Source organism: Ammospiza nelsoni, chromosome 4 (assembly GCF_027579445.1).
Source record: "Ammospiza nelsoni isolate bAmmNel1 chromosome 4, bAmmNel1.pri, whole genome shotgun sequence".
In the NCBI taxonomy this organism is placed as follows: domain Eukaryota; kingdom Metazoa; phylum Chordata; class Aves; order Passeriformes; family Passerellidae; genus Ammospiza; species Ammospiza nelsoni.
The window spans coordinates 71,459,113-71,477,598 of record NC_080636.1 but is presented as its reverse complement, the minus strand read 5'-3'; the positions used below and the strand labels follow the sequence as shown (position 1 = coordinate 71,477,598).

Genomic DNA, 18,486 nt, shown 5'->3' with positions numbered 1-18,486 from the left:
GTGTATGGTTTCCCTTTCAAAGTTGATTACATTTAATCAGAACAATCCGAATAATTTTCTAAGAGAAAGTGAATTATTCTGGGGGCTTTTTGCCTTTTTTCACCAAGGGGAAAAGGTTTTGCTTTTAAGCTGTTGTGAGACAGTACCTTTCCTACTTTTTTTTCCTCTCATTTCACTCAACCAAAAAAACCCCAGCTGTCTTGATCCCAAACTGCTAGCTTTATTCTCTGAATCATTTAACCATTACGGGGTCTCCTTCCCAAGACTGATGTCATTCCTACACAAGGAACACGTAAAAGCCTGAATCCCAGAATGGTTAAGGTTGGAAGGGACCAGTGTGTCATCTGGTCTAACCTGCCTGCTCAAGCAGGGTCATCCTAGAGCACCTGGATAGGACTGTTTCCAGATGGTTCTTGACTATCTCCAATAAGGGAGACTTCACACACTCTCTTGGCAACCTGGTCCAGTGCTCTGTCACCTGCACAGTAAAAAAAGTTCTTCTTTGTATGCAGGTGGAATTTCCTGGGCATCAGTTTCTGCTTGTTGCCTCTTGTCCTATTGCTCAGCACCACTGAGAAGAACCTGGTTCATCCCCTGATCTCTGAGGAGATCCCCTCCCAGTTGTCTCCTTTCATGGCTGAAGAGGCCCAGCTGCCTCAGCACTTCCTCATAAGAGAGATGCTCCAGTCCCTTCATCATCTTTGTCATCGTTCACTGGACTCACAAAAAGACATGTCTTTTTTGTCCTGAGGAGCCCAGAACTGGACACAGCACTCCAGATGTGGCCTCACCAGAGCTGAGCAGAGGGGCAGGATTACCTCTTTGACCAGCTGGAATGTTCTTCCTAATGCACCCCAGGACACCACAAGGACACAAGGGCCCTGCTGGCTCATGGACAGCTTGGTGTCCACCAGGACCCCCAGGTCCTTCTCAGCAGAGCTGCTTTCCAGTAGGTCTCTCCCAGCCTGTCCTGGTGCAGGGACAGGTTATTCCTCCCCAGGGGGCAGGACCCTGTGCCTTTGTTGATTTTCAGTTGGTTTTCTCTGCCCATGTCTCCAGCCTGTTGGGGTCCTTCTAAATGGCCTCAAATAGAGAGGCCTGCTTTCACCTAACATCCCTCTGTGCTCTGCTTTACTCTTCCTGCCACTTGGAATTTCTGCCACCCCCTGCAGTTTTTGAAATCCTTGCTTCATTTCAGAAGGTTCATGTTACACCGAGGCGAATACAATATTTCTTCTCTTGGCCAATAATGTTAAATAAGTTCAGGTTTTGCTTCAGGTATGTCTTTTCCCCCATACCTTCTCTCTAGTTTTTTTTGTCAGGTTTGCTTATCATAAATATGTATCACTTGGGCTAAGATTGCCTAGTTTTAAAAGCTAGCCATACATTTAAATATGTATATTATACATACATAAATATATATACATGTATTTAAGGAAGTATTTATGTATTACACTGCATACTCTTTACAGTGATCTGTCAGGTTTTTCTGACCATATGAAGGTAATCAACAGATTCCACTCTTTGGAAAAAATTCAAAGGTAAGTAGTATAAATGGTTAGTGATAGCAAAGCAAAAATACAAAGAAATCCAAGAATGAACCTCTGGGAATCTATAACAGCCGTCACAGAATGACTGTAAATGGGTAAAACCTACACTGGTAAGAAAATACAGTGATAATATTTGTAGATGCTGCAAGAGGACTCCATACAACATAAATCTAACTGGAGAAAACTCCCAAACATTAATGATAGCTATTTTGAATACACAATATCTAGTAGGGAATCTTTTGGCTATCTAAACCTGGAAATGACAGCTTTCAAACAAGCCCCTAACTGTAAAATTGTCATTGTCTTCTTTATCACATACACGTGTTTTCATGCCTTTGCTTTTTCCACAGTTCAAAGACTGATTTATTACCAGAGGAAAACCTGTGAGAAAGGCAAAAAAGCAAATGCAGGATTCATTCAGGCTCTGCTCTAGTTCCAGTCCTGAGATCCTCCATCTCAATAAAATTATTCTGCATGTTTGAGCTTTAGAGGTTCTGGAAATTTTAACCTGGAATAGATAAAAGATAGAAGAAGAGAGCAAACTCAAGGGCTGACAAAGGGAACATGATACTGACTTCAGATTTTTAAATGCTGATTCAGTGCTTGCCAGACCAACTTACTAAATAATTTCTAGCAAGAATCTAATTTATTCATATACTGCTCTAGAGTGCACAATGTCCGATTCATAAAGTGTGAATCTTTTGAAAAGTCTGCTTTTAAAAAAGTTATTTGATTTTTTTTTTGTTTACAGAAGGGCCCAAAATGTTTTAATCATTGAAGCAGCCTTCTGAAAAGAAATCAAGTTTGGGTTTAAAGGTATAAGCATATTGGCTATGCAAAGCTCTAGGTTCTACCTGTTTTTATGTTATTATGTATAACATCACATCACTATAATCTAATATAGATGTGGTGTCACAAAACAGAAAAAAAGTCAGAGCAAACTGATTACAGATCAGCAGGAACATAGCAGCTGAAAAGGCATTACAGTATATATGCATACATAATGTACATTGAAAACCTGAAAATACTGGAGTCCTGGATTTGCTTGAAAATGAGAGCAAACATTTTATAGATGTATCAGTTAAATGTATAAAGGACCTCCAAAGTAGGCAAGAATAGGAAGTAAAAGGAGAGATTTTCAAGTTTTAATGTGAATCCATCTATAGTAACAGCTAGTTAAGGTGGACTTGCACAGCAGCAAGATGGAACACAATGTAAATACTTTTAAGGGGAAATTTGGAGTAATTAATTTTTTTATGAGTAACAGAAATGAAAGTTACAGTGCTGTGATGCTAGGAAACTATACACTAGCATCTTACTTGATCAAGCATGTGCGCACCGTGGAAGAACCACTGGAGAGCAACAAAGATAGGGAACAGAAGGTCTATTAAAAGAAAAATGACAACATGGCCCTGGAGAAACTGAACGTGAGCTTGACATTCTCTGCTTCCCATCACAGTTTTGCCTGCAGTGCAAATAAGCAGATTTTAAGCAGATAGATGCTTAAATTCTTGACAACTTGCCTTTTAGCATTCTGATGACAGAAGTTTGCTGCTTCTGCAGATGGTGAAGTTGATATCTTTGAAATAATTTAACTTACAATCGTGAAAATGTAATAAATAATAAAATTTTATATAAATACATTTAATAACTTAAAATAGCTTTTAGAATTTAATATTTTAATAAAATAATTATACCTACTGAGTCTCATAAACCAAGTCCACAAATATAAAACACACAACTGTTATCTGTCCCATCAGAAGGTGAGTGAAGCTATATAAACTACAATTACATCATTCACCCTCCTCACACTACACAGAGATGCCTGTTTTGAAGACCTATCATCAAGTGGGCTCAGTAATAGCTAAATAAAGAGGTGTTCTGTTGCTTCCCAACAGTATGACTATTTATATGGTGTTTCTGTCCATCATATATATTTTACATTTATTCTCTATAGGGTCAAAATGTGATCCAATATATGGTTCCCTGGTTGAAGTACCTTAATGATAGTTTAAGGAAATGTTAAAGACAATACTGAAACACATGCTCATATGTCTGAAGTGTAAGAGTCTGTTCTGCTACAGTTTTTGATTTAAAATTTAGATAAGCATTAGTAAAGATGGTATTACAGTTGGTAGAATATTTGCTGCACAAAAAGAGCACTTTGAGTAAGTATGCAAGAAACTATACTGAATCATATTGGAAACAAACTTCCAGGGACTATCGGTATAGCAGAGCCACGGGAATGAAAGTCCATCTGTATTCCTGCTTGGCTAGTTTTGGACAACTTGAACAACTGTATGTTTATATTTATAGATTAAATATCCTGTTCAACAGCAGTGGTTCGTGGTAGCACATAGAATCCAATAATAAGGATATACATTATTGCATTCATTTTACCACTTTATTGCATGCTGCTTTAAATTTTGTTTCCGTTTACTAAAGATATACAAAATCACAAGATGTTAGGAAACTATTTTGAACTTAGTAAAAGAGGCTGTACAGATGATAAAGCAAATTATCATTGAAAGGTAGCAATTTTTTTTTTTTTTTAAAGTAAAACATTCTAAAAGTTCCACAACTTATAACAGGAGGCATAATGGTAAACCACCAGAGCATTCTGGGTCCAAGTCCTAAGGCAGAAATAAGCTGCCTTGCTTACCACAAGCTGTCCCTAAATTGTTGAATGGAGTCATGTGGATGCTCTATGATGGCAAGCATGAACATCTGGACTATGACTTAGGTTTATTAATTTTTCCTGTTTTTTCCTAGACTGAATATACCATAAGTTTTCTCTGATATTCACTATCCCTCTCTGTCCTCTCCAATTCATGCAGCAAGCAACCAACTATCTATCACCCTTCTACCCCACCTCTGCCATATACTGGGGCCTGGCTCTCCCACTCTGCTCATGGAGACAGCAAGATTTGCTGACTTCTTTACTTGACAGGCTCAATTTACACTATTTATTCTTAAAAAATAAAAATATCTTTGACTCAATGTATCAGAACATCATGGCTTTGAAGTGTTCTTCCACAGTACAGAGAAGTAATAAACATAACTTGAACTACTACAGAGGTGCACTTTTTGGCAACACAACTAAACTGAGCAATTTTTTAACCTTTAATACTGTTAATGTTGGTGGGGGGGGGTTGGGGAGGGGAAGACAGAAATTGCTCCTTTGTCTCAAATCTAATTCTATGACATCCTGAAACAACTGTGCCTATTTCTTTCCTAGGATACTTGCTTCCCAGTGAAAATTTAATATATTTCTACCCCAATCTGTTTGACAGGTATATGCACTTGCACTTGAATGAGGTAAAAGTACAGGAGGGATTCAAAAATCGGGAAACAGAAATCAAAGACATTTCCATGAAATGAACAGGAAGGGAAGGAAGGAACAGGAAACCAACAGGAAACACCAAGTAAAGCCCTCCCAGTTTTCCTGAACAGTAATAACAGCAATGAGATAACAGTGGTGTTTCTGAGAAGCAATCTGACATTTCAAAGTAATCCCCTCTCTGTTCTCCACAGGAAATTGGTCTTCCTTGCAACAGCAGAGGATAGAAGGATACATGTTTTTTGGGCTGGGAAGCTTCCAGGTTTTTCCAGAACCACAGTCTGCTTCATTTCTATGTAGAAGTCATCGTGGTTACTGAACCCAAACTAGTTTCTTTTACAGTGCCTCAAGGAAAAGAAACGAAGGCAGCACCAACCACTGTATTATCCCTGATATAACTCCAGTCACGTTCCCTTCATGGTGTTCAGTTCTCCTACTACCCATAACACTCACCATACTCTCCAAACCATGTGATAATGCAATCTGATCCAAAGAAGCAGTCTGGCCTCGGGCAGCCCTCCTTTGCTCTTCTCTGAACTCTTTCCATTCTTCCTCTTCTGCCCGTGCTCAGTTCAGGAAGCGGAGTGCACTGGCAGCCTCACTGACCAGTAGAGAAGGAGGTTTGGAAAGGCTGTACATGGCACCAGGCAAACATTAATTGCTATGCACAGCCTGGCTGGAAAGAGGAAGAGAAAAGCAACACTCAAGGAAATTAACTCAGCCTGTCTGGCTATGTAAGTGCCTGTTGCCCAGGGTATGCTCCTCTACATGAATCACTTACATTCTGTCCTGTCTTTTTTACTGCTAGCACTGATTAAAATTCCTTTCCAACTCTTCTTCATCCTTCTTTTGAATCAAAGTCATCTCATAATAACCTCAGCAAACGCTACCACCACACTGCAGCAATTTTTTTTTCAGACAAAGCTATTTGCCCATTTTATTCCAAGTAGTTTCACAGTAATGGAAACGCCATTCAGAGATGAATAACTTAATCCTTCCTCTTAACAGCCTTCCCTATCTCTTCCATTTGATTTGGTGTCATTGCCAGAAAAGTATATGTTTAACAGATATTCTTAGGGGTAAAGACCTTATTTTCTAAAATATTTGTACAGTAGTTAGGCAAAATTATGCTTTTTTAACTGCTTTCATTTCAAGGATAGTGTTATGCACAAGAAGATAATTTAAGTCATTACAGCCTGTCAACCAAGATCTGTTCATTTTGACTTTTCAGGTAATTACACTTTTTTAATATTTATAGTGTAAAATATATAGAGAAACAAATGGATGGGATTAACAGCATAGAGCAATTGCTGATTTTCTAAGCTCTAAAGCAATGAATATAGAGGACAAGAACGACATAGCATATTTGAAGAAAGGCTATCCAATATAATTGTTTGAAATATAAGTATATTGTTATTTACTGGACATTCTCATCTAATTCACATTAAACTTTTATAAAAGGTATTACTATCTCAGAATTTAGTCTTCCTGATAAAGGACAGACTGGTATGATACCTACATCAGTCACATATGTGTCTGTCTTGTGCACACTGTAGAACTTAGAAATCTAATTCAAGGAAAGATCTGCTACATTTGGTGTCAGGCTTTCAACACAGCGCTATTCAACACAAGTAGGCACACAACCATCAGCAGCCTGTTCCAGAAACTCCTAGGGGGACAGTTGGCTTTGTCTTACCTCCCCATGCAAATGTAACAAGAAATAACTACCAGGATATGCCAAGTATTTCTCTTAATGCCAGAAATATACATATATGTATGTTAGCTTAAAAGGAATGTGAACTTGTCTTTGTGGATCATTTCATTCTTGTGATTTCCCTGTCATAAGGGCATCATAGTTTTCAGGTTATACCAAGGTAATTAATTCCACAAATTAACACTGCTCTGTCTTATTCCTCTGTCAGGCCAGCTAATTCATATCTCCTGTATTTTTTTCTTTCTGGAGGCAGCAGAAACTGCTACTTTTGAACATGGGACTGTCTGGAATGACAACCTCACTCAATGCAATGGCCACATCTCAAGACACCCCTGCTGTTCATAGCCTTTCTTTTCTGTTGCAGGTACTTCTAGCCTCATTTCTATGGATTAAGGGTAGTGACCAAGATCCCACAAAATACCAAGGTTTGGTTTGATTTGCATTTATTGCCTCAATCTATACCTATGATTCCTTGCTCACCCAGACATTTTTTGTTTGGTTTTTTTTGTTATGGAGCCATTTTTTGTTTTCAATTTCTATTTGAACAAATGCCACAAATGATAAATCACACTTCACTGTCCCCATCCTGTAATTTTGCAGAGTTAAGAGGGGATCACAGGCTGAACCTACATACTCCTTTAGTAGGCAGTCAAATATTTTGATGTCCTTTTCCTCCAAATTATTATGTATAAATTCATAGACTTTACATGCTACATCACTACTTCACTGCAACTTCATAGATTCTTGACTAGTGCATTCTCTAATACTACTACAGCTCTTTCCTATGAGTGGCCCAATTTATTTGAAAAAAAAAAATTTCAACCTCAGCATTACCAGATTTAGCAGTCACAAGTCCATTTTCACATAAACACATTTTTTGATTTTTCCTAACTTTTTAAAAAAACTTCTGTCACATGTTTCCTTTTATCATGGAGAAGCAGGTTCCATTAACAGTACGGGTAGCACTGTCAGAGTACATGAAGTTCTCAAAAACTAGTGACACAGAAGACTAATACCGAACAATCTTGGTGTTTGTTGTAATATAATGCTTATAGACATGATAGAAAACAAACCACTACTTAAACTGTGTCCTGATTATTTTCCAGAGAGCTTCAACTCTGAATGAGTCTCTTCTTGCTCAGATTCTTCTTCTCAGATTATTTTTTAGTTTGTTTTCTCCCTTTATGGTGTATGAACCAATAATCACTTAGCCACAGATTGGCAGAGGGAGTCAATTTCATTCAGTTTCTGCGTTTTAACCTCTCAGCTTTTCACCATCAGGGCCTCTGTGCTTCAAAAGTCTATCGAGTTGGCTGACAGCAGGATGGCTATGATGCAACTCTGTCACCTCAAGCTGATTCACTAACACCTGTCCCCTGATACCACAGATATTAATGCACTGCTGCACCCAATAGAAGCAGAGAATTAACACTACTTCTGATGACTTTTGGATCAATTTAATCAGACTAACCATATGGATCATTTCAGCTCTCTTCTCAAACCTGTAATAATTATACTCCTTTTCAATCAGTCATTGCCAGCTGGCTGCACTGAACTAGAGTTCTGTGACCGGCTCCTAATTAATTCTCTTTAAAATAATTGTAATTTCTGAGTAAATAACAATCAGGATCAGATAGATGAAAAGAATTTTCCTCTCCACTCCCAATTACCAGCATTAAAAAAAAAAAACTGGATGTATCCTTGGCATATCTTGCTCAGAACAAAAAGTTGGAACACATGTTACCATCTATAACAAACGCCACTTGTTTATACAGAGCAAAGCTTTCTCAACCCAGAACTCTCTCTTTCTTGAAGGAAAGCTACCTCCAGCACATCAATTAGCACAGGGTAATTTGAGTTCAGCCAAGTTAACATAAGGTTTTTTTACAAAAAGGAGAGCCAGACTGAAAGGCATTTTGAAGGTAACACGCTTGTTAACATGCAAAGGTTGCACGCAGATATGGAGAGATCCTTGGTTTACATCTTGCAGCATTTTCATTATTAAATGAAATTATTTCGTTTTAAAAAACCAAACAAATACAAACCCAAAACAAAACAAACAAAACCCAAAAACAACAACAAAAAACCCCCCGCACTCCACACAAAGCCCAGGAATCTAAACTCCACATCAGCCTCTCAAGTAGTAGCCTATCCCTGCCAGTAGTTGCTTTAAGTTTTATGTTAGAGTTAGCTCACAGGCCCTTCCTGCTGGCTCCCAAGCACCGTTATGTGTGGCACAGAGGGGCTGGGGCTGGATGGGATGGCTTGGCAGCACCCTGGCTCAGAGGCACCCACGCCCATAAAACAACATGTGTGCTAATTAAGGCAGAGCAGGGATTTGGGTTCTGGCAGGGATTTGGGTTCTGTTCCCCTCACCACATCAATTAGGTATATAACAAAACAGGGTTTCACAGAACCATAGGGAGGTTTGGGTTGGACCCAAAGGGACCTTAGTGATAGATCATCTACTTCCAGTGCCCCTGCCATGGGCAGAGACACCCTTTACTAGACCAGGTTGCTCAGAGCCCCATCCAAACTGGCCTTGAACACCTCCAGGGATGGGACATTTACAGCTTATCTGGGCAACCAGTTTCAGTGCCTCACCACCCTCACAGCAGAGAGCTTCCTCCTAATAATCTATTCTAAACCTCCTGTCATTTAATGTGAGCAGTTTAAATAATCATAACTATATGCCAGTATATATTTTTATCTATCTGCATGCATGCTTTGACGCAGAAGCCGCCCAGCAGCACCGCACGACCAGCGGGGCTGTCACGCCGGCGGGCCCGCAGGGCGGCGGGGGCGGCAGCGCTGAGGCGCCGTTCCTGAGGGCACATCGCCACCTAGCAGCGGCCCCGCGCAGAGCCGCCCAGCAGAGCGGCGGAGCCGGGTTAAGTCAGCCCTCCGAGCGCACCGAGCCGGCCCTGCTGCTGGAACCCTGACGGGCAGGGCGGCAGCGGCCCTGCGCCCGCCCCGCCGGCCCAGCCCCGTGCCCGGCCCGGGCAGTCCCCGCAGAGGGCAGGCCCTGGCAGCGCCCTTGTCCCTCGGGCGTTTGCGCAGCACTTGGCAGCACCCAGCTCCTCGCTGCCCCTCCGCCCTCCTCGGGGACTGATGTGTCCCCGGGTGAGTCTGTTCCTACATGTCAGTGCCCTGGACCATCTCACGTGGGTGAGATGGTGCCACCAGCCTCGCTTTTTCAGCACAACCCAGTTATCAGGCCCGCTGTAATTTGTGGGCAGCCACTCTCCTGGAAAAATCTCAGTAATTCAAAATTCTTTGGATTACTTTCTTGGTTTCTTCACTGTGCGGCTCGGAGTGCCAGACCCTGCATGGGTCTGGTGGTGGCCGCCTGTCCCAACACCAGGCAGCAATTCCCTGCTGCAATGAGCCGGTGTCAGGATGTGCCTGTGGAGCCGCACCCGTCTCGCTCCCATCTGCAGGGTGGAAGGGAAGGAGTTTTGCTGTTTGCATCCTGAGAGTCTCCCATAGATAGACACAGCTGGGGTGGTGTAAAACCACACACTTGTTGAGAAGGAGGGCTGAAGGAATGAGTGGGAGCTCAGCAGGTAGAGAAGAGAATAATTTCAAATATTATTTCAAGATGAAATAATTATTAAACTCTTTTAACCATCCTCTGTGGTCATTTTTGCATGTGAGCACACAAGCAAGACAGAGGCCCATTCAAGGATATTTTTTAAACGTCTTTGAGGTGGGATTAGGAATATTTTCTCCATGCATTTCCTAGGCAAAAAGTATGGAGCTTTGCTTTCCAAATTGCATCTCTTATATCTTGCAAGGTTTAGGGGTTTTCCCACATTTCACACTACCACATTTTAAGAAGGGAGGACTTTTAGGGGCATCAGTACGAAATTTGATACTGCCCAAGGAAACTGAGGTTTAACTTTATACTGTTAAAAAGTGCTGCAAGTTTTCAGTACCAAACAACTATTTTCATCAGTAATAGTGTGCTTTTCCATTTTAACAGAATATTAGATAAAGGAACAGGATGTACTATGTGGAACCAACTGTATTTCCTCAAAAACCAGACTGAAATTGTTTAAAGTTTTTCAATGAGGACATCAGCTCAGTCATTTACACCTACAATGCATGACAGGAAAAAAAAAAGAAAGAAAAAAGGAAGGAAAAAACCAAGAAGCAGTTATTTTAATCAATTACATCCTCTATTTTAATCAATTACATCCTCTATCCATCAAGTCACCTACAGGTCTTAGAATAAAGAAATGAGAATACATTCACCAGCAGGCTAACATCACACATCTGACTGCTGAGACTGAAGTGAACAAACTTTTGTGAACCTGAGCAAACCTGAAGTCAAAGACACCCCTCACTGATTTAGTGTGCAGTACTGTACACTGACACTAGCTATTGTTTGCTCTATAAACCACCTTCAATAGCACACAAGCAAGTTCTCTGTTACAGAACCCTTACACAACCGAACATTTTGTTGAGCAACACAGTGATCTTAGAATTATCAAACTGCATTGCAAATATTTATTTCAGTGTCTCCTCCAAAATGCATTTTAAAAAGAACCTCTCTTTGAAATTGCACAGTGGGTCTATTGATCTTTCGCCAATACATTTTTAGAAATTGCGGCACTCAGCTAAGAATAAAATACCTTCTAATTACAGCTGTGGCACTGCCCCAAAACTGTTCATACAGAAAGTCATCTTTTCCAACTGTAGAGAAAGTTATTTCGTACCAGACACAGACCTATTGCAGGCAACATTTGGGGGTTTTTCTTTATCATGCTCTCTTACATTTCAGTACCACTATAAATTCCTTTAAAAATATGCACTAGAAAGGGAGAGTCAAATATATGAATAAGGTTGAAATAATTGTATGTCCATATACAGAAGAATATACAAATGGATGGATATATGCAGCTATTCCAAGACAGCATTAGAAGTAACAGGAAGAAGGAACAGTAATTGTTTCTTTCTCGGATAAACAGAACACTCGTAACCTTTTATTCTTAACCTCTTTCTGTGAGGGTCAGTAAATGCACTGCATATTTCTAGGGGATGAAAGCTTTCATAATTATAGGAAGTTGCTTCTCTACAACTGTCCTGGTAATTGCACAGTGCTTCATTGCACAGTGTAGATTCATTCCCATCATTATTTTCATGAAATAGGGAGAACTCCCTGCACACTAAATCAAGACAAGCTTTGTTAGGTAGGGGTGTTTGGGGATGATTTCCTTATCTGGGTGTTCGTATGCCTCCATGTCCCAACAGACAACTTTCTAAGCAGCAACCAAATTATTAGTACATAACTTATGCTTCATTAACATTACTCTGCAATTTACCAATATTAAATGTGGATCAGAGTGATTTTCTTGTTTCTTCTAGCTAGCACGACCTTAATTATTCTGATATCATTTCCCAATAGTGTGTGTCATGGTTTTAAGCCCAGCTGGAGATGAAACACCACACAGCCACTCACTCAACCCCTCCTTTCTTCCCCCCTCATCCCAGTGGAATCAGGAGGAGAAGAGAAGTAAAACTTGTATGTTGAGATAGGAATAGATTAATAATTGAAAATAATGAAGAATACAATAGTAAGACTAAGTAATAATAACAATGATAATGAAAAGGGGGGAAAAACACCAACTGATGCACAATACAATTGTTCAGCATCTGCTGATCAATGTCAGACATCCCTTCCTGAAGCCAAACCCTATCCCCACTTTCAGGTAACTCCCTCCTGTTTACATACCATACATGACGTTATGATGTGGGATATTCCTTTGGTCAGTTCGAGTTCCAGATATGCTCCCACCCTGTTTGTTTTTTTGCATTCAGGGCATGAGACAGGGAAAAAATGTCCTTGACTTAGAATAAACTGGACTTAGCAAAAAACCAAAACACCAGTGTGTTATCAACACCATTCTCATTGTGAATCCAAAACACAGCACTGTAACAGCTACTGAGAAGAAATTAACTCTACCCTAGCTGGAACCAGGACACGCTGTTGTACTGGAAATGACTGGCTCTAGCAACTTCATGTCTAAGCCTTCACTTTTCCACCAATTTACTGCTTTTATTTTCAGCAAAATTTGTCCTATTGTCAAAGGCTGCAGCATCTGGAAAATAGGAAATATACAGCAAAAAAAATTTACTAAGCATGATGACTTATTTAGTTGTAAGAGTATCTGGTGAGTTTATCACAAGGAAATAAACACAATATCACAACAAGTAACTTATTTCTGGTCTTTTTTCTCTTCAGTGCAAGAAAAAAGATTATCTGTATCCCATGTTGCTGGTAACATTTTTTTTTCCTTTAGCAGAAAACATGAGGTGTATTGTTCAATTTAACCTGTATTTTTGGCTTTTGTGAAAGTCTGAAGAATTTTTGCAAAGTCATAATTATCTAGTGGCTAATATAATTCTGTTCTCTCAATTAGATTTTCCAATGCCAAGTTTTCTTGTCAGATTTGTAGGTAGCTAGTGTAGTTCTGAACTTCCCAGGGGCCTTTTGTTAACTCCTTACAACCACCTATTTTCTTTAGGGCTCATGTTCCCTGTAAAAGTCATGCCCTGTAACAGGAAAAAAATTGTCTGCAACTATTTACAGCTCATCCTTCTGGTGAAATCTGGTGAGATTTGAGTGATTCTCAACAAAATAGAAGTTCTTGTTGCCACATTTTCCCATCTTTGGAGTTTGCATGTTTGTTCCTTTCATGTTCCAGTATCACTCAGTGCTCAGTCAGTGGAGATCAGCTTTCTCTGGTGAGGCTAGAGAAACCTTTCCATGTAGGGGAGGGAGCTACTGGAAATAAAGAGAAAGAAAAATCTATATGAAAATACAAAATTAATTAGTATGTATCTGAAATAATTAACTTGAATGCACCATTGTCAGCACAGAAAATAGTTCATTTTATCTAAATTAAACACTCAATGCAGCTGATCTATGGAGTTTCTGGAGTTGTTAATGTTGCTAGCGGGTGAATTTAGCTCTCAACAACTGGTAGTGGTGAGACATCCTTCACTTCAGCACTAAAGATACTGAAGAGGAGGGGAATTGTGGAACTTGATGGTTCCACAAGAATCACAGATGAACGAGTCTTGAGGTGATGCTACTGGATACTTAAAAGAATTTCTTATGGACATGTCTGTAAAGTACAGACTGCTCCACACTCCAGCCTTACTGGTGACACACACAGGGAACAGTCCCTACCATTACCGTATTTTCATATTCAGTGGGAGAACCCAAATGCACATGGCTGATCTCCCCTGATTTAGGAAGCACCAAAAGTTTGAGAATGACTCTGTGTGTTTCAGGTAGGTCCAGAGACCACAGAGTGGCAGCAACATTTGGGTACAGTGAAGAATCATTCACCTGCCTGCCCACATACCAACCAAGTACTGCTGCTGCATCATCTCTAAGGTCTGAGAGCTAGATTTCATAGCAAATACAGATATCTAACACCTGATCTCATTTTCTCTATTATAACAGATTCCAACAGCAACCACTCTTGTAAGCTTTAGTTCTTGTTCTTCTAGAATTGCAGCATGGTGGTCCTCCATTTTAGGCACCTGAGGAAGTATTATAGACTACACTGAAACAGTGCAGAAAACTTTACCACACTGTAGAGACAAGTGCCTTTAACACTGTTATTTTATGTCATTAAAGACTATTAACCAAGAGGAAAAAAAAAATAGTCATCTTCCTTTCTCTAATTGTCTCATGAGCAGAAAACTTACAATGCAAGACTACAAAGACTTGTGTAATATTAGTCATTTTTGATACAAGATTAAACTTTAATAAAAGGAGTGTAAGATCTCTCAGATGTTCCTTTTTCATATGATAAGTAAACTCATAGTAGATGTATGCCTTCAGTCCTAACTACAATATCCTATTACACTAATAATATCACTGCTAGTTACATAGAAGATACTATTAATACATTGTTATTGTGTCACGGATCATCATTCATGTGCAAATCAATTTGCTTGAGTCCGGTAAAAAAATATTTATGATTGAAACATCAGTAATTTAATGAGGAACATATACACAAGATCTTTCTCCCAAAAATCAATGTCTAATTTGTTTGTGGAAAGAGCAGAAGGTGATTAACTGAAGACATGTACTTGAAAATAAATTGCTCTAGCTTAGGATAAAGACATCTTTCCTTTTCTTGTAGGCTCTATTTTAATTATCTTTAAATATCTTTTATCTGACATGGGTTCCTGAGGGAGAAGTTCTGTCCACTTGTATACACTACTTTGAATCCATGACAATGCTTTCATTTGGGACAGGGAGGCTTAGGTGAATTAGAAAAGAGTATTTGAAAGGGGTCCCCTCTCCCACTCACTCTACCTCCCTGCTTCTTCACTCTAACTTCAAGTTTCAGGCTACTTACCCAAAACTAGTTTCATGTAAGTTCACATCTTGCCAAGCACTGCTTTAATTCTCTATCAGCCAAGACAACCTTTTTTGAAGTCACAACTTACCAATGAAGCATGACAGCATGTGGCAGCATGACACTGCAGACTACCAGGAGACACTGTGGAAAAATAGGAGGAAATTTTTTTAATGAAAACTGCTTGGTCTTGTGGACCTGACATCCACACCAGACACGGTTAGACTTTGTCTGTTTATTCATTTCAGACTTTTCCTCATTAACAGAGCACCCATCTATGTCTGGAGTACATTGAATGGTTCCTGGAGCACTTCTGTCAGTATTTCACCCAAAAGGAATCCATTTCACTCACTTTGAGACTGCTCCAGGATGAAAATCAAAGTACAGTAGGTGGGAATAGCAGCAGATTGATCTAAAAAAAACCACTAGTATGCACTGGCACACTGCCATCAGTTCAGCCCTTGAACATCAAACTCCCTTCTACTCAGATGCATCCATGCTTCTGACCAGTGACTTTTGATTAAATCCAGACCTTAATATTAGATTCCTTTTCAGCCAGGCATTGTCTTTTTACATATATATTTTTATAACCATTCAAGCTACAAAAGAGTCCATTCTGAGTTGGATCTCCTGAGTGCTGCCACACAATAAATACTAGGTAACAAACATGTAGCTGTTTCACACCAGAGACCCTTTTCCAAAAGGGAAATTTAAGTTAAATCACTTGCACTCAATGCTGATTCATGGCAGTGTAAGGATACTTACACCATTTTCTCTGTAAATACATCTTTCAACAGAACATTATGTTTGCATAACTCAAGGTAATATATCCCTATATTGATAGTCTATATATGCAGTCAACTCAGTCTCTCTCTGCAGAAACAGGATCCTTGCAGTCATTCCTTCCAACACAGCAACGCCTGGCCTGTTCAAATCAGTTATACAGCTCAGTTATCACAAGTTTCTAGGTCACTTTGGACACATTTAAGCAGTAAAGCTTGTGGAAACAATGGAACTTGTAGTGTGGCAATATTATACAACAAAGCATAGCTACTGTAGCATTCAGTATTTTGGGAGGCTAAAATCAAAGCTTGATTTAGAATATCAGACATAACAAAGAATCAGTAAGCAAATATTTCTTGGCTGATATGATGGCTTTAAGAAAATATTAGAAAAAGAAAGAAACAGGTTCATGTCACAGAACAGATGGTATTTGCAGTAGCTATTTTGGGTGGAAAAAATTTTAGGACTCAGTTTAGTTGCCCCTAGCTCGTGTCCACGTATAGTATACACATGCTCACTGCAATGCCAGACACCTTTCATAGACCAGATGGAATTCCCTGTGGCAGCTCCAATAAATACTGATGCAGGCACAGCTGAACTTAGCTCCAAGAGTGAGAGCCCTTTCAGACAGAGATCCTGAATGTAGGTATCTAAAAGCCCCCTAACCTTATATCAAAGAAAACAGGGACTTAGTTCAACAGTCTGAATGGAGAGCAGACACAGACATTACTTGATAAAAATTGATGTTAACACTTATTCATCTAATCTCCCTGGCTCACTATTTGGAGTTTAGTTATATCAGTATTTTGCTCTAAAACTGCAGAGGACATAGAAGGAAAGCAACTCTGTGCAGGATGCAAGCCTGTGAGCCTGCAACATTATATTACCCAGATAGTTCAAAATGGTAAGAGGTCCTGGTTTGGGGTTTTGTTTTTTGTGGTTTTTGGGGGTTTTTTTGGTTGTTTTTTTTTTTTTATTAAGTGCAAAAATAATTAGGGAAGGTACTAACCAGTGCACCATATGCTCCATGTTATGTGGAGCTGTTGGCAGCTGTAAGCCTCTTAACATGTAACTTACCTACAGATCTTACGTTTGAAGGCTTACAGAAAGAGGTGATGTTTAGATTGCAGAAGTGGTAATCTACAGAACAACGCCCTGTTTAGACACATATCCTTAAACTCCCCTTGGATTGCAGCGTCCTCTGGCTGCGAACTTCCCGCGCGTTCCCCGGCCCGGGGGAGGAGCTGCTCTGCAGTTCCCGCCAGTCACCGCTGCGCGGCGCCCGCGCACCGCGGCTGGGAGCGCCGCAGGGAGGGAGGAAAACTCCAAACGTCTCGGAGAAACCGAAACAGAAATAAACCGGCTCTCTAAATCAGCATCACATTCCTGCAACGGGTGCTTCAAATTTAAAGTCATCCTCTCCCACTCTCCCCCACCTCGCGATAATCCAAACCAATAGAAAAACAATGAGCCGGAACTCTTTCCAAATAAAATTATTTTCAGACCTGAATTCTAGCTCTGTGTTTATTCTACAAACACTACTAAGCTTCATTTTCCAGGAAGAATTGCTAACACTAGATTAACTGGTCTTAAAAGTTACTTTGTGTGTTGGGTTCATCTGTGTTGCAGTAAAAAATATTCATTCTGCCTAGAACAGACATACATCTATAAAGAGAGAAATCCCAAGCATCTTAAGGCTGAATGGAATTACCTGCAGCATTAGAAGAGATGCGTTAATTAAGATCAAACTCAGAACTCACACACCCATATGTACATACACAGAGACCAAAAAAAGGGATTGTTACTTTACCTTCTGAAAGCTCAAAGGCCTTAGAGAAGGAGAATAAATTTAAACTGCAGACAAACCCAGGTCAAAAGTGTTAAATGCTTCTTCATCTCTCCTAGTTTAAATAGCCACTATGTTAAGTCTAGTCATCATCTACCTCTCTCTTTCATGACTGCAAGAACATCCTTCAGCTGAATCTTTTTAGAACCAACGAAAGAAAACACAGATCCTCAACCTGGGAGTTGCAGGTGCACAGGTGGCTGCTGTTGCTGGAGTTCTCTGTGGGCACCAAGAACTATTTCAACAGTATTCTACCTGCTGTCACAAGTGTCAGCAGGTAATAATACCTTCTACAGCACACCCACAACCACACAAAAAGGTATGATCTCAGGAGGAGCACTGCTTTTAAAATTATCCCAAGAAATATTCATTTTCAGCCAGGTACCACAAGGACCCTGTCAACCCAGTTGCCAGGTGCAAGCACAACATTATTGGTTAACTCTGCCCCTAAGTTATGGTCAAAATCAAGCTGCAGACCCTAAGTGGGCCCTCTCTGTAAACTATTCTGTAAGATAAATAGCACCGACATATTAGGTTAATGTGCCCAGTTTGGCAATAAATGTAATTTCACCTGAGTTAACTTCTTGCAGTACCAAGAATTTTACAAAGTCTGTCATAGAGTAGTGAATGAGTTTGAATGGCAGTGTCCACTCTCTTTCACATTTGAGGGTTTTCATCAAAGATAGTCTCATGTTCTTCACAGACACCCATTTCCTTAGACTATACATCCTTGCATTTTCTTATAACACTTTACTGACAAAGTCTTGCAGTTTTGATGTGATATTAAACATTATGATTGACTTAATTCCTCTACCTTGTTGGATACCACAGTTTAGCTCTTAACTTCTGAGAAAGCAAACTGAAGTTAA

The 18,486-nt window shown here is 39.8% G+C and overlaps 1 long non-coding RNA gene across 1 annotated transcript; it reads right to left on the bottom strand.

The window, feature by feature from the left end:
- Nucleotides 1-12,682: 12,682 nt before the first annotated feature.
- LOC132072632 (uncharacterized) lies at nt 12,683-17,665 on the bottom strand. The gene is made up of 3 exons (XR_009418359.1): nt 17,582-17,665; nt 14,989-15,132; nt 12,683-13,391 (listed from the first exon to the last, which is right to left on the bottom strand). It is a non-coding gene; the product is annotated as an uncharacterized LOC132072632 (long non-coding RNA).
- Nucleotides 17,666-18,486: the final 821 nt, after the last annotated feature.